Source organism: Brassica napus, unplaced genomic scaffold (assembly GCF_020379485.1).
Source record: "Brassica napus cultivar Da-Ae unplaced genomic scaffold, Da-Ae ScsIHWf_1062;HRSCAF=1501, whole genome shotgun sequence".
NCBI classification, from domain to species: Eukaryota; Viridiplantae; Streptophyta; class Magnoliopsida; order Brassicales; family Brassicaceae; genus Brassica; species Brassica napus.
The window spans coordinates 57,885-73,749 of NW_026014490.1; the positions used below are offsets into that span (position 1 = coordinate 57,885).

The 15,865-nt window shown below is 36.7% G+C and overlaps 1 pseudogene; it reads left to right on the forward strand.

Annotated features, from left to right (window-relative positions):
* Positions 1-4,188: 4,188 nt before the first annotated feature.
* LOC125595430 lies at positions 4,189-14,203 on the forward strand (annotated as a pseudogene).
* The last annotated feature ends 1,662 nt before the right edge of the window (positions 14,204-15,865 follow it).

The following is a 15,865-nucleotide window of genomic DNA, read 5'->3' on the forward strand; positions in this document are numbered from 1 at the left end:
TTATATACTTTAGCCACATTAGACAATTTCGTAAATTTTATTTAAGAAAATATTAAAGTACATTAATGATGAATTTATTGTTAGTTTAATAAAAAACTTATTATATAATTAGATGGACCAACATATTTCTCTAATAATTCTAACAATCATCGTAATAATGACATATGGCTACAAAAAAAAGTTGTAATGATTCTCAAATAATATATAGGGATGGATAAGTTTGTAGATTAACATATCAGTTTTGTTATCTAATGGGCTCTTGAATCAATTAAGATTGGCCCATCGATAATGACACAAATTCTTGTCTTTGCGCTTTCGAGCCAGCAAAAAATGACTAATTCTGTAGGTCCCACCAAACAGAGAAGTGATGACGTGGATACCTTTAGGAGAGAGTAAAAACTCTCCTATTATAATATAGATTATACTTTTTTGTTTGAACGGCTGTTAATTTAATTATACCTAAGAGCAAACTCAGAGTTTTTAACCTGGGTTTCTGAACAAAAAAGCTAAAAAAAATAAATCAAAAAGAAATTAAATTTTAAAACCGGTTCTGTAAAGAGAGTTTAAGAGATTGTAAGAACCTATACGTGTCAACTGGATCAAGCAGAGGCTGGGTACATTCGTCGGTGACTACGGCATTGGTGTAGGAATGGACGAAGGTGGAGTTTGGGTTGGCGGTGGCGGAAACCCTAATTCTGATCCTGGTTCTGTTCAGGCTCGTCCGTAACCACCATAGATCTAAACAAAGCGAATCTCAAAGGCACCATCGTCAAAGACCTCTCTTTTCTCTTGGATCTAGCCATCCTCCATCTCAACAGCAACAGATTCTCCGGTCAGATCCCATATTAACTTGTCCCTTGACTTAGAGAAAGAAGAGAGATCAGCGCTTTCCATTTTGATTTCTCTGGAAATGGGTATATGTCTCTCTAGCTTGCTTTATCATTGATTGGTGAATATGAGAATGAGAGTGTTTTGATTTGCGGTTGTGGTGTTTTCATTGTTGCAGATGGAAGAGTTGATACAACAGGATTCACATATGGATAGATATCCAAAAACCATAAAGGGTAAACAAAAGTTTGTATGGGAATGGCAAAGAATAATATTTTTTAGAACCTTACTTGAGGTTATACCATTGGAACCATTATTTTTAGAGAGGTTTTTTATTTAAAAATTTTCAAAATTTATGACTAAAATAATCTTAAAAAGCCATCATGAATTCCTACCATTGGAGGTGGTCTAAATCTAAAAATACACCATCTTCTTTGAGAAGCTAACTTCAATTATGTACATCATTAGAGAAGTCAACACTTCAATGGATGACGGATAATTAACATTATGATTATTAATAAATTAAAGATAAGTAAACGTTGCTAAAACTACCGACTTTCTTTTTAATTTGGAAAAGTGTACTCTTATAAGTTATCACAATGAATTCATGATTACCTCACTTTAATGTACGTATAACGAAAAAAATTTAGTAGAATAGTATAATTAATGGTTTCAATCTATTGTAGACATGTGTACTAGTGTACGTTTTCCACCAAAGTTTTGGGTAGTACTATTCGAAGTTCAACTAATCTGCCAAACATACTTTGTGTACATCAATTTGATGGAATATGAATATAAGACATTCTGAAGTTAAGAGAGACAAGAAAAAAAGCAGTGATCATGCCACAACAAATTACTTTCCTTTTTTATATAACATGCATGTTAAAAAAAACACAATAAGCCGGAGAATAATATCATTTGATGTGATATTATACCTTTAAGAGTATCAAAAGGGGTATAATACAAACGACACATTCCATGAACCCGTGTGTATATTCACTGACTTCGAAAGTTAGAGGAGTAAGAATCAGTTTAGGAAGGCAATAAACAGGTAGGCAAGATCCGTAAGGTGCATTGTACATTAACCCGTCCTCTACTTTTGAAACTTCGAGACAACTTAACATATCTTCAAGCTGTGATTTCAATAAATTTATTTTAAAGTTATGAAGATTTTATGTGGTGATGATCTTAAAACAAAAAAAAACGAGTTTGAATCTCATCTTGTCGGAATCTCCAACTCTATTTCGTGCCGTCCTAATATTGTTAAATATGTTTATTTATCATCTATCCTATGTACATACCTAACTTGACATTTTATAACTCTAAGACAATTTGCCTCCCAGCCTTTTTAAAAGACAAAAAGCTCAGATAACATTTTAAAATCATTTAAGAGTCAACTATAATACGTACAAATTAGCTTATTCTTTTGGCATGCCCATAACAAGGTTAACTAATGTATACTATATATATCATTGATAACAAGGGATTTATTTAAATACTTAATATAAATTGTTGAATTTTCGTCTTATTTTGCATCTAAAAATGTTAAGCTCTTCGAGTGGACGGTACCTAATGTATAAATCAAATAAAAGTTATTTTCACATTTTCTTTTGTTTGGTTTTGTTTCCTAATCGTTTAATCCAGCACAAAACCGAAAACATACAAACATGAATGGTAACATGCATTTTTGCGTTGACAGAGGTAGATTTCTAACGCATGCGCATTCAATCATTTGATGAATCATACCCATTACAATTATACTTTGAGTTCTAGTTTTGTACTCTGAAGTCTGAACTTACTCATAATGACACTTGCAAGAAAAGATGCAACATATATGTATATATAAAAACTATAGGACTTTTAAGAGATTATGTCTAGTATAATTAGGAAAGTAACTTGATGAATTTATACCAATTTGCTTTGAAATGATGTTTATCAGCATGCAGCTAATTTTTCATGTATGCAATTGATTGTATCTTAAAAAGGTAAAGTTGACTACGATGAAACATTCTTCTAAAGTTACAATTTACAATACACTATAAATTACGGAAAAACACAATAAAATCATGGAATTTAAAATAAATTCAGTTAAGGAAAAGAAAACTTACAGGTACAAGCTGTTGACACGAAGCAGAAGTAAGCTGTCAGACCTGAGAAGTAAGCTGTCAGACTTGAGAATTAAGCCGGAGACTTATAAGGTTTTATAAGGTTTTATAAGGCTTTATAAAGATTTCTATACTGGAGTATTTTATTGAAGAGAAGAAAAAGAGAGAAGAAGACCGTTGAAGATATTTTAAAACAATGAATATTTTATTGTATTGTGTACTGAGCCAACTTGCCTTTAAATACTTGTATTCAGATCTACAATTAAATTAAGGAAACTATTCTCTCATTCTCTCTCTTATATTTTGAAATCTACATCTCTCATACTTTCTCTTTCTCTCGTGTTCTACATGTTCTTCATTCCCGAGAAATAAACTCTCAATAATTCTTTCATTCTAACATGGTATCAGAGCATTAAGCTCCTGAACCTCACAAAAGCTTCCGCAAATTTCTTTCTTTCTCAGATTATCTTCAAAATCTGTTGGATACATCATTTTATCCACTGGTCCAAAAGTCTTTCAAAAGAGAAGAACCTCACCAGAACTCAAGATAGAGGAGTACCCTATTCTCTGGAACTCAAGAAAGCTTCAGCCATATCAGGAAAAGCTTCATCAAAGTCCAGTTTATCTTAAAATCAGTAGGAACAATCTATTGTCCACTGGTTCATATCTCTCCATGAGGGAGAACTCCAACATGGTGTTGTTTCCAGAGTACAAGAAGGCTAAGGAACAACATAAGAAGCGCAATATGCCAAGAAGAAGTGACTTGAATCAAGCCAGGAATGTAATCAAGGAGTTTACGCATCCATCGATACTAGGTCGAACCATGTATTCATCTGTCATTGGTGGTTCAAATGAAGAAGGAACATGGAGAAGTACTGATAGTGCAGCCAACACATATGGTCCAGCAACCATGAGTGACCTACATTCCCTTATCCAAGCTTTTATCTCATCCAAGAAGGCTGGTACACACTCTCTTGACCCTAAACCTATCATTATAGATTCAGGAGCAAGCCATCACTTGATTAGTGATGTCCAGCCTGTCTCAGTGAATGTTCAAATAGAAAATGGTGATAAGATTAAGATAGAAGGGATAGGGAACCTTAGGTTGTTTGATAGGGAATCTACTGCCTTGTATATGCCTCAATTTACATCAAACTTGCTTTCCGTGAGAAAGGCTACTGTTGATCTGAGTTGCCAGGTTGTCTTTAGACCAGATGAGGTTGAATTTCAGGACTTAAAAAGACAGGCCAAATGATTGGAAAGGGGCACGTTCACAATGAACTCTATCATCTTCAGAAGATAGAGATGTCTAGACCACCTACTTCTCAGTGTTTGGCTAGTACATACAGCGCGGTTGATAGCACACTATGGCATGCTAGGTTGTGACATCCTCATACAAGAGCCCTAAACTTGATGCTTCCAGGTGTGGTCTTCAAGAATGATGATTATGAAGTTTGCATATTGGGGAAGCATTGTAGAACAGTCTTCCCACAGTCTAGCACCATCTATGAGTCTTCCCACAGTCTAGCACCCTCTATGAAAGATGTTTTGACCTAGTTCACTCTGATGTATGGACTGCTTCATGTGTGTCCAGAGAGAACCACAAATACTTTGTCACTTTCATGAATGAGAAATCCAAATACACTTGGGTGACACTGATTCCGTCTAAGGACAGGGTGTTGGATGCTTTCAAGAATTTCCAGACCCATATTTGCAACCATTTCTATGCCAAGCTGAAAATCCTAAGATCAGATAATGGTGGAGAGTATACAAGTCATGCATTCAAGCAATATCTTGCTCAACATGGGATTACTCACCAGACAAGTTGTCCTTACACTCCTCAACAAAATGGAGTTGCTGAGAGGAAGAACAGACATTTGATGGAGGTAGCAAGATCAATGATGTTCCACACCAATGTTCCAAAAAGATTCTGGAGTGATGTTGTGATGTCTGCTACTTATCTGATCAATAGAACTCCAACTAAAGTCCTCAACGACATGTCTCCTTTTGAGGTCCTAAACAAGACCAAACCATCTTTGGACCACTTGCGTGTGTTTGGATGCCTCTGTTTTGTGATGATACCTGGGGAGCTGAGGAACAAGCTTGATGCTAAAAGCTCAAAAGCTATGTTCATTGGTTACTCTCCAACTCAGAAGGGGTATAAGTGCTATGATCCAGAGTCAAGAAAGGTTCTTGTCTCAAGGGAGTGAAGTTTGTAGAATCTAGAGGCTATTATGATGGAAAGAGTTGGGATGAGCTCAAAGATCTTTCTCAATCAGCCTCAGATAGAGCAAACAACCTTAGGAGAGTAATGGAGAGCCTGAGAATCAGTATGCCTTCTTTACCAAGGGTGGAACTTATCCCTGAAAATGTACCATCTACTGCATCTGATAGTGTTGAGAGCACTCATCCTGATCATGAGGGGGGGCAGTAGAAATGTTGAGCAGTCTACACAAGCTCAACCTGAAGAGAACTCAGTAGCTCATGATCAAGATAAGATGCCATCAGAATCAGATGTTGAGACTCAAGTAGAATCAGATGTTGAGACTCAAGTAGAGGCGCCAAGTGAAGGAAATGAAGCAGAACCTGAGCAGATACAACCTTTGAGAAGGAGTACAGAGATCAGGAAACCCTCACAGTGGATTAACACAAAAGTTTACTTCAATGCTGAAGCTGTAGCTCACCCAATAAGTGTAGTATTCTCCCTTGCTCAATATCCAGAAGATCATCAAGTCTTCATCAGTGAATTGGATCAGGAATACATTCCCAGAACATATGAAGAAGCTATGCAACACAAGGAGTGGAGAGAATCTGTTGGAGATGAGATGGGAGCCATGATCAAGAATGATACATGGTTTGAGACTGAACTTCCAAAAGGAAAGAAGGCAGTGACAAGCCGACTTCTCTACACTATCAAGTATGGAGCCAATGGAAAACCAGAAAGAAAGAAAACAAGACTGGTTGCAAGGGATATACTCAAGTATATGGTGAAGATTATCTAGACACTTTTTCACCAGTGGCCAAGCTTCACACTATAAGGATTCTCTTATCTCTTGCTGTCAACCTTGAGTGAAATTTATGGCAGATGGATGTGAAGAATGCCTTTCTTCAAGGAGAATTGGAGGATGAAGTCTACATGAGACTACCTTCTGGTCTTGAGAACATGGTGAAGCCAAGAAATGTTCTCAGATTAAAGAAGGCAATTTATGGCTTGAAGCAATCTCCAAGGGTTTGGTACCATAAGTTGAACACCACCCTCAATGGAAGAGGCTTTGTAAAGTCAAAAGCTGACCACACCCTCTTCACATTAACTAGTAAGTAATGTATTGTGGTCATCTTAGTCTATGTGGATGTTATTATCATCACTGGTAACAACAAGGAATGTATTCTCTCAACTAAAACATTTCTTAAAAATGCCTTTGATATCAAAGATTTGGGAGAGTTGAAGTATTTTCTTGGGATTGAGATCTGCCGCTCTAAAGAGGGGTTATTCTTATCTCAAAGGAAGTACACACTTGATATTTTAAATGAGGCAGGAAAACTTGGGAGTAAAAAAGCCAAGACTTCTTTAGAAGAAGGATACAAGGTGCTGAGAGGGGGGGAGTATGAGTCTACACCATTTGGAGATATCAAGAAGTATAGAAGAATGGTGGGCAAGCTCATCTATCTAACCATCACCAGACCAGATGTGTGCTTTGTTATGAATCAAGTGAGTCAACACATGGGAGCTCCTAAGGTGCATCATTGGAATATGGTGGAGAGGATCTTAAGGTACCTAAGAGAAGCTGGCCAAGGAGTACGGATGGCATGTAACAAGAGTACTGAAGTTGTTGGGTATTGTGATGCTGATTAGGCTGGAGACAGAGTTGATAGGAGATCAACTACAGGCTATTGCACCTTCATTGGAGGAAACCTGGTAAAATGGAAGAGCAAGAAGCAGAAGGTGGTGTCTTATTCAAGTGCTGAATCAGAGTATAGAGCAATGAGGAAGCTTACTAGTGAGCTCATTTGGATCAGAAACTTACTAAAGGATTTGAGCATAAAGACAACAACACCAGTCACAATGCACTGTGACAATCAGGCGGCCATACATATAGCATCAAACTCAGTGTTTAATGAGAGGACAAAGCACATTGAAGTTAACTGTCACAAGGTGAGACAAGCTGTGGAACAGAAGATCATTTTACCCTGCTATACTAGAAGTGAAGATCAGTTAGCTGATATCTTCACCAAGGCAGCAAGCACTAAAGTCTGTGAGTTCATTCATCCAAAATTGGGACTCATAGACCTCTCATGTCAATGATATCTCCTTCATGAAGTGTTCTACTCTTTTTCCTTGACTTGGGTTTTCACCCAAATGGTTTTACCTAGTTGAGGTTTTAATGAGAGAATACTTCATGGCTTTCAAGCTTGACTTGTTCCATATGGTCAAGCTTGAGGGGGAGTGTTGTCATGAAGCAGAAGTAAGCTGCCAGACTTGAGAAGAAAGCTGCCAGACTTGAGAAGTAAGTTGCCAGACTTGAGAATTAAGCTAGAGACTTATAAGGTTTTATAAGGCTTTATAAGGATTACTGTACTGGAGTATTTTATTGAAGAGAATAAGAAGAGATAAGAAGACCGTTGAAGATATTTTAAAACAATGAATATTTTATTGTATTGTGTATTGAGGCAACTTGTGTTTAAATAGTTGTATACAGATCTACAATTAAATTAAGGAAACTATTATCTCCTTCTCTCTCTTATATTTTGAAATCTACATCTCTCTCATACTTTCTCTTTCTCTCATGTTCTTCATGTTCTTCATTCCCGAGAAATAAACTCTCAATAATTCTCTCATTCTAACACAGACATAGTGGCACGTACGGTATATGATCATAAATAAATGTGGAGTGAAAACATTTCTTTATCAATACACATCATTATCCATACCAAGTTCTTCAAAAATGTAGTTTACAAATATTTCTAGGCAGAAAGAGTATAAATTTGAATTATTCATACAAATAACTTTTATTCATTTATATAAAATCTTTGACAAACAAAAAAACAGAAGAAAAAGGCTCACAGCTTCAACAAAATAATTTATACACGCCGGATATATCACGCTGCATTTTTTCCTGAAAAAGAAATTAGTTAAGAGAGACCTATCGGAAAATTCGTAAATTAAAGTTTAATACGGCATGGATTAATAAGTTTCTTTTATTTTCTTCTTCTTCGGTGTTGTTCAAGTTGCGATAATGATTCCATTAGTCGGGCTTTGGCGTGGCTATATATTTACTAGGAGTATAGCCCCCGCGCAAGCGCGGAACCGAATAAGTTATTGATCATTGTGTAGTTTTGTGTACGAGATTTTGTAGTCTATTTTTTCCACTTTTGTTTTTCCGTGTTGTATATAATGGTGATGAACATAACATTTGAAAATCACACAGTTTGATTAAGTTGATATAAGAATGACCGGCGAATTCATATGCATTATTTTCGTAATGATTTGATCGACCATTAGCTTATTAACGCTTTCATGTTCAAAAGATAAAGTTTATGAAGTTGTTTAGTATTTACTTAGGTAGTTGTTAGTATATAAAACAAATAGTGTAAGGAACAAAATATAAAATTTGAATTCAAAAAATTAAACAATTTATCGAACAATAAATTAAATTATTTTCTTATTTTACCTAAATTAATTTCAAAATATAGAATTGTAATTAACTATTTTTTACAAAAAATTAATAACTCTAGAAAATATTATAAATTATACGGTTGCAAAATTATTTATTTTTAGAGTTTTACTCGACTTTGTTAAAAATAGTTTATGGTGGACAAAAAAAATGTCAAAAATAGGTAAACCAAAAAAAATACACCACTGACAAATCTTGTATGAGTTAGAACCCGTCGACGTTTCATTAATAATCCAAAATAGAAATAAAATCTCCGAACAGAGAAAACATGCAAGGGAAAAAATATCCAAAGTTTATGATGGAAAACAAAGATAATAGCAGTTTAAAAATGCATAGAAAAGACGTTGACGGGCTGATAGGAATATAATAGATATTTCCAATCACTCACGGCAGCGCTTGCGGTTGTTCTGAGCGTCTGAAATCTCTGGAGGATCTGCTGCATCACATTCCTCATCGACCTTGTCTCCCAAAACAGACGGGCCCGATGATGCTGCCAATCCTACGTCACCTTCATTGCTTGGAAGAATGTTTCTCACTGTGCTCCTGAAATACATGAACGTGATGGCAAGTAAAATTAGACAACCTTGCCATGGTTCTCTATGATGGTATCTTCAGTGATGGTGGAGATAGTGAAGGTGCGGTGATTGCTATTAATGGCTTCCATCAATTTGAGAGCTCTCCATGTTTTGGGCTGGATCTTGGCAAGTAGCTATGAATACATCAAACACTATGTTGCTGGCATGAGATTTGAATCGACCTAGAGAGCCTGCAACAACATAGACGGTGAGGTTCTTGAGTATATTGAGCTCCACCAAGCCAGACACACAGACACACTCATTTTCAACACCTTGTTCTCTATCTCTCTTTTAATTACTGCCAGGTCCCTCGATGCAGTTCATTGCAGCAGGTTTGTTAATGTCGGAGAAGAAGTTATCTGACCAATAAATTTCAAGTTTTTAAGTCTCAAGATGACACTAAGCTAAAATGCATTGTTTTAAAATCAAACCAATAACATACAAAAGGAACTCACCAGAGATTCCGATCACATCCATGTCAGGGGAATCATCGCTGAGGAACTCAATAACATTATGCACACCTTTGGTTACCATGTTCATCCCCATTGCACCACACCGGTGTTACAACTGAACCATACATAGCCATTTTTTTCCTGCCAATGTACAGTGACCAGTTTGTAGCCTCGCAAATCTAATTGACATGCATCCACAAAATCATTATTTCATCAGCAAAAGTTTCAATCTTGAGTCGAACCACACCACAAACATAAAAAAATTTACATCTCGGTGGTACCTGTTGAAAATGACAGCCGACGTTTCGAAGTGATCTGGATTCTCCTAGGAAGGCTTAAGTTCCATAGCACGTTGGCACGACAAAAACCGGACAATAGGCGCTCTAGTTGTACCGTCCTTCAGCTCCGCCTAAGACGTACCCAGCCTTGCAGCCTCTATTAGTCCTAGCAACCAAATAACTTTCCGTTATAGCCCATCAGAACAAAGTTTACATCATATTAGTTAATCGGACAACTTCAGAGCGATCAATAAACTTTCACGATCGACCCCCTATCGTAGCGATGGATGGTAGTGATTCACACGAACTGGGATAGAACCGTGGATCTCAGAATTCTGCCCAGAGAAACATACGCTTAAAGTATTAAAACTGATAGCTTGAATATTGATTAAACAAATATGGTATATAGTATTCCATAGAAACTCAAATTTTTAATACCTTTTCCTGGGTACTATGTTCTAGGCGGATAAAGGTGGCGGGGGCAACTACGGATTAAGCAACAACAACAGGCTTACATCTTCGAAGGTTGGCTAAAAGCTGCGACAGTTCAATTTAGGAGTAATTTAATAAGAGATATGGGTCTCAAGGTTTGTTTGAGGAATTATATATACTGAGACGGGTCGTTTCAGAGGTGAAACGGTACCATAACTGGTCGTTGGAGATTTAGAGAGGTGAAGATGAAAAGTTTCAGAATTTTTTTTGATAAGCTAAAAAGGTAACACTTCGGTTTATCGGTGGAGACAAAGTACTATAAAAATCCTAGATACATACAAAAGAGATTTAGCCCAATTATAAGTTTTATTGGGCCAGAATGCGGATTTTACTAAATAGGTTTCGATGATCAAAGTTACACGTGAGTATTGAAACATTACAGTTATGTGTGGGGTCAACTATAAGAAATCCAATGTACAAAGTATCCTTTACTTTAGTGGTATAAATGTTGGTGTTTATATCACAGTAATCCGGGTTCGAGCAACATATTTAACATTTTTTCACACTTTTTAAAAGTGGGGTTCACTTACCTGCTGACGTATCGCATCAGGAGTGCTGAAACTGGCTCTTTATAATGTAGATTATTCACTGCTTCTCTTATGTGGCCAATGTTAACTGTCTCTCATTATTATACTAATCTCTTAACGATCTTATACGTATATTTGAATAGATGGGTTATATCAAAAAAATATAGTAATGTGTCGTGAAGGAACAAAGCTGGTCTCAGCTCTCATTGTCGACCCCACAAGTTGACTGATCGTGTTCTTCATCATGCATGCCTTTGTATTATTTATTTAATTACGGCCTGTTCTCGACGCAAATGATTGTAATTAGTTTAAGAATCTCTTGATTTCTCTTATCATCACGAAATCTTCCTCAAATCATCGAGTAAAATCTCCAACCTATATATAGTTGCTCAAGATCAAAAACTATTATAACAACAAACTAACAAGAAGAATAAGAAGGGAGGAATACAAGTGTTGAAGGTTAGAGAGATGGATGTTTTTGTTGATGGTGAATTGGAGTCTCTCCTGGGGATGTTCAACTTTGATCAGTGTTCATCATCTAAGGAGGAGAAACCGCAAGATGAGATGCTTAGTCTCTCTAGCCTTTACAATGGCCATCTTCGTCACCATCATCAGAACAACGTTTTGTGTCTTCTGACCAACATGCTTTCTTGATTCCTGATATGTTCCCACTTGGCGTGATGCGGGAGGGAATCTTCCGACCATGCTTGATTTTTGGGATCAAAATCACTTCCAAGAAACGGCAACGCTTAAGAGGAAACAACTTCACGTAGAGAATCCACACAACAGTAACTCTAACTGTGACGTCACAAGACAAGTAAGCAGGGGCGGACCCACTTGCGAAGGTGTGGGGTCACTTGACGAAAGGCTCAAGACACTACAAAACCTTGTACCGAATGGGACAAAAGTCGATATAAGCACGATGCTTGAAGAAGCGGTCCATTACGTGAAGTTCTTGCAGCTTCAAATCAAGGTATGCACAATTTTTTTTCGGTTTGTGTTTTCGTCAGAGTCTTTAACATCTATGTATATGTTGTAAGTTTGTACTAACCAAAATGCATATATGTACAAAATGTTGTTGTTGAGCACCGATGAGCTATGGATGTACTCACCATTGGCTTACAGTGGACTTGACATGGGATTCATCACAACCTTTTGTCTCGGCTCATGTGAAGGGCTTGTAATACAAATTATATACAATCTAATTGTAAAGAAACCGATTTAGAACATATGAATCTCTTTCATTGGGCCTTATCAGAGAGAGGTCTACTTTTGTACGCACCATTTTCTCTTCTTGTTCATTCTAATAACTTTTGTTATTCTTTAAACTTATTTTTGTCTTTTTCTTCATTATGGTTCTAATAACTTGTACTTTTTATTAATGTAATCATGTTATTAAAATACAAAAAAGTCATATGGGACTAATAAAATAGTAGCCTTTTCTCGCACAATTTTGTAAACAAAATATATAATTGAACTAACTGTTATATAGATATATGGTTGAATCATTCGGCCGACTTTAGTTTTTTTATGTGAAGATATATAATTGAAGTTTAGCCAAAAAAATTAATGGCTAAGTATGCCAAACGAAAGACGCCATGCCAAAGTCTTTTAATACCAAAATCAAATTGATGAACAAAACAATTCCAATCTGTTTTAGATGTGGAGAAGAACAGTGTCTTACATCAAAAATTGAAAAAGATCTTAAACAATACGTAAGAGAGATATAGTATGATTAGTTACAGCCGTAGATTTATATTTTTGATATAGAATTTATATAGTATGACTTTGTGCTGTAGTTGTAAGATTTTAGTTATGGATTTTTCAAAGAAAGCATGATTGGCCTTTAACATTAAAATAGTAATATTTGAAAATTAGAATAAAATTTAGAAGTTAATAATTTATTGTAGAAATTACAAATTGATTATGATGTAAATTAATATATGTAGTTTTTATTTACACATGTGTGTGAACTTTTTAATTTATATACATATATATATGTAATACATATTTTAATAGTATTTGTAACATTTTTGTGGATTATATATGTAAGAAATATATTATTATATTTATGTTAGTGAAACGTATTACTATAGAAGAAATGAAGCATACATGTTTTACAAAAAGGAGAAAAAAACATTTTTCAAAGCAGTTGAAAAAATGCTCTAAAAAATTAGCTCTCCACAGCCACAAAATAAATAAAAAGGTAGATATGGGTGTAAAATTTAAAAAATTAACCAAAGCTTGATTGCTTTTAATTTAGTGATGTGGAGAGAATTAAAGTTGTCTATAGTACTAACAGCTTTCTCCAATCATCCTCATAAATTAATATATTTATTACCAATTAATTTTAAATTAAACACTCGTCTACAATCTATACAATCAAGTTTTTATTGGGTTATTTGCAAAATTGACTCAAAACATGAAGTCAACCTTAAAATTAACATATGTTTTTTTAGATTTTTCTTTTGCCTTATTCACCCCACAAGCATATAACTTTAGCACCAATAAACTGAGATAATATAAAAAAAATTTCAAATGATTACATATGGATCCCATACGTGCTCTGCATGTCGGATGTCCAGAGAGTGAGGTTGTCACGGAGTAGCTGCATGATCAAGGTGCTGTCTTTGTATGACTCTTCACCTAGAGTGTCCAACTCCGCTATGGCATCATCAAAATCCTCGATGAGACAACAATACAACAACCAGAGGCGATGTGTTTAGGTGAAGAAAACAATACAATACAGCAGAGGCATGTTCAGATTTTCTGATGATATAACGAGCTAGTTACTATCTGAGGGGTTTCACAGAGACTATGTCCATCCAGAATCCTACTCTCGTTAGAAACCATTCATTTATTTAGTTAAAAATTGCAATTTCTTCACACTTAGAGAGAGAGAAAGTGGAATCATGAGAATTTAGGAAGCTGCAATGAATGTACGCAAAGATAAATTTGAATTTATACCATAGGGAGTAAAATCTCAAAAAAGATTAATCGTTCCAAAAATAGTGATGGTGTAGTGTGAGAAATAAAATATTTTTTTTTTTTTGAATTCAAGAATTTATGGGCCTAAACCCATAATCTCTTTGGGCCAAGGACAAGAGCCGGTTGTTTAATCCCCTCCCTGCAGTTGTTGAGACTCGAACATGGCACGTCTACCCTTTCGAAAGAAGACTTTACTAGTTAAGCTAGGAACACCGAGTATAAAATGAATTTTATTTGATGTAGATTTTTATTTATATTAAAAACAAATAGAAACAGTTTAAGAAACAAAACAGTTTTATTTTCCATTTTTTTTGCATTTAATATTTTTTAAACGAAATTGTTTTTATTTTTTTTAAATCTTTTCTATGTAGAAATTATTTTTTTTTGTTTTTTAAAATTTTCTACATAGCAATTTTGATTTGTTGTGGGAACCGAAATTCACACCGTCGAGTTTTGTTAATCGAAGGAAAGCCAAATTAACCTAGCCTTCTCTGATGGTCCCAGTTATCTGCTGGGCCACGCACAACACAATCAATATGAAAGATTCGAAAGTAATAAATCGTAAAAGAGCGAAAAGAGAACAAAGAGGTCTTATTTTCGAATTCGCGTTTGAGCGTGAACAACAGGTAAGATCCTAGGCCACGAGAGCTGTCGGTATGTTTGCTAGTCTAGCCACCTAAGTTCTAACCTAGTCGAGTCGCAGCTCGGTAGTAAAAAACGGAAAAATCCTAAATTGCTCTAAGTATTAACTTTTCTCTTAGAATGCCCTCCTCTTCGTCCTATGTCCTCCTTATATACTCCTCCTTACGTCGGTTTACCTCTTCTCGGGCCGGATTTGTCGTGAAACGGGCTTTTCCATATTTCCTTCTTCTTTGTGATTATCTTCGGAAATTTGACATTTATCTCTTCCCGCGGAAGAGATAAACCGTCATACCAGTCATTGGGTTCAAGTCTTTTGGGACCATAGATGGGCCTTTGTCCGCAATTCGGATCCTCTTTGGGCCATATCGAGACTTAAGCGTTTTTATGATTTTACTCGCGAAGTAGCCGTTGGTATAGGCATGGTAACGGAACCCTGTTTCTTCGCATAGCCGAGGCAGTTGGTGTTAAGTTAACCATAACCTGCTCTACTACGAAGAATAGGAAACCATTCAAAAAACATAATCTTCCCAACTTCCCGAATACTTTCGATGATGTTTTTTAGACGGAACATTGGTGTCGTATCCACGGACCCGAAGACTGAGTTACGGAAACTTTGGACGAAGATGCATGGTTATGAGATGGGACCGGGTTCGGAATGGTCCGCAGAGTATTGGCCGCGCTCGCCGGGCGAGCTGACTCGTGTCGCGGCCGAGCTCGCCGGTGAGTCGACCGGCAACACGGCCGTGCTCCCCGGGCGAGCTGGCTCGTGTCGCGGCCGAGCTCGCCGGCGAGTCGACCGGCAACACGGCCGTGCTCGCCGGGCGAGCTGGCTCGTGTTGCGGCCGAGCTTGCCGGCGAGTTGACCGGCAACACGGCCGTGCTCGCCGGGCGAGCTAGCTTGTGTCGCGGCCGAGCTCACCGGCGAGTCGACTGGCAACACGGTCGTGCTCGCCGGGTGAGCTGGCTCGTGTCGCGGTCGAGCTCGCCGGGCGATCCGTTTCGGCTATTCGTTTTCTCGGCTTTTGAAGTTTTAACCGAGATTCGGTTTTTCTAAGGACTTTCGGATATCGATTCCGTCATGACCGATTTTGACCCCAATAGTTAGCCCCCCCAGCTAGCTAGGATCCGTGGACCTGGGTGTTAGGTCCTACCTTGCGGTATGGTCTGTTCTATGTGGAATTGGACGTAATCGTTTGTCGAAAGATTGAAGGTGAATAGAAAAAATTGTATAAGTAAGGGAAGTAAGTTTTTCAAATTCTTTACTCACTTCTTCCCTTAAGAAAAGATTCCTTCAAGATAGAAATTT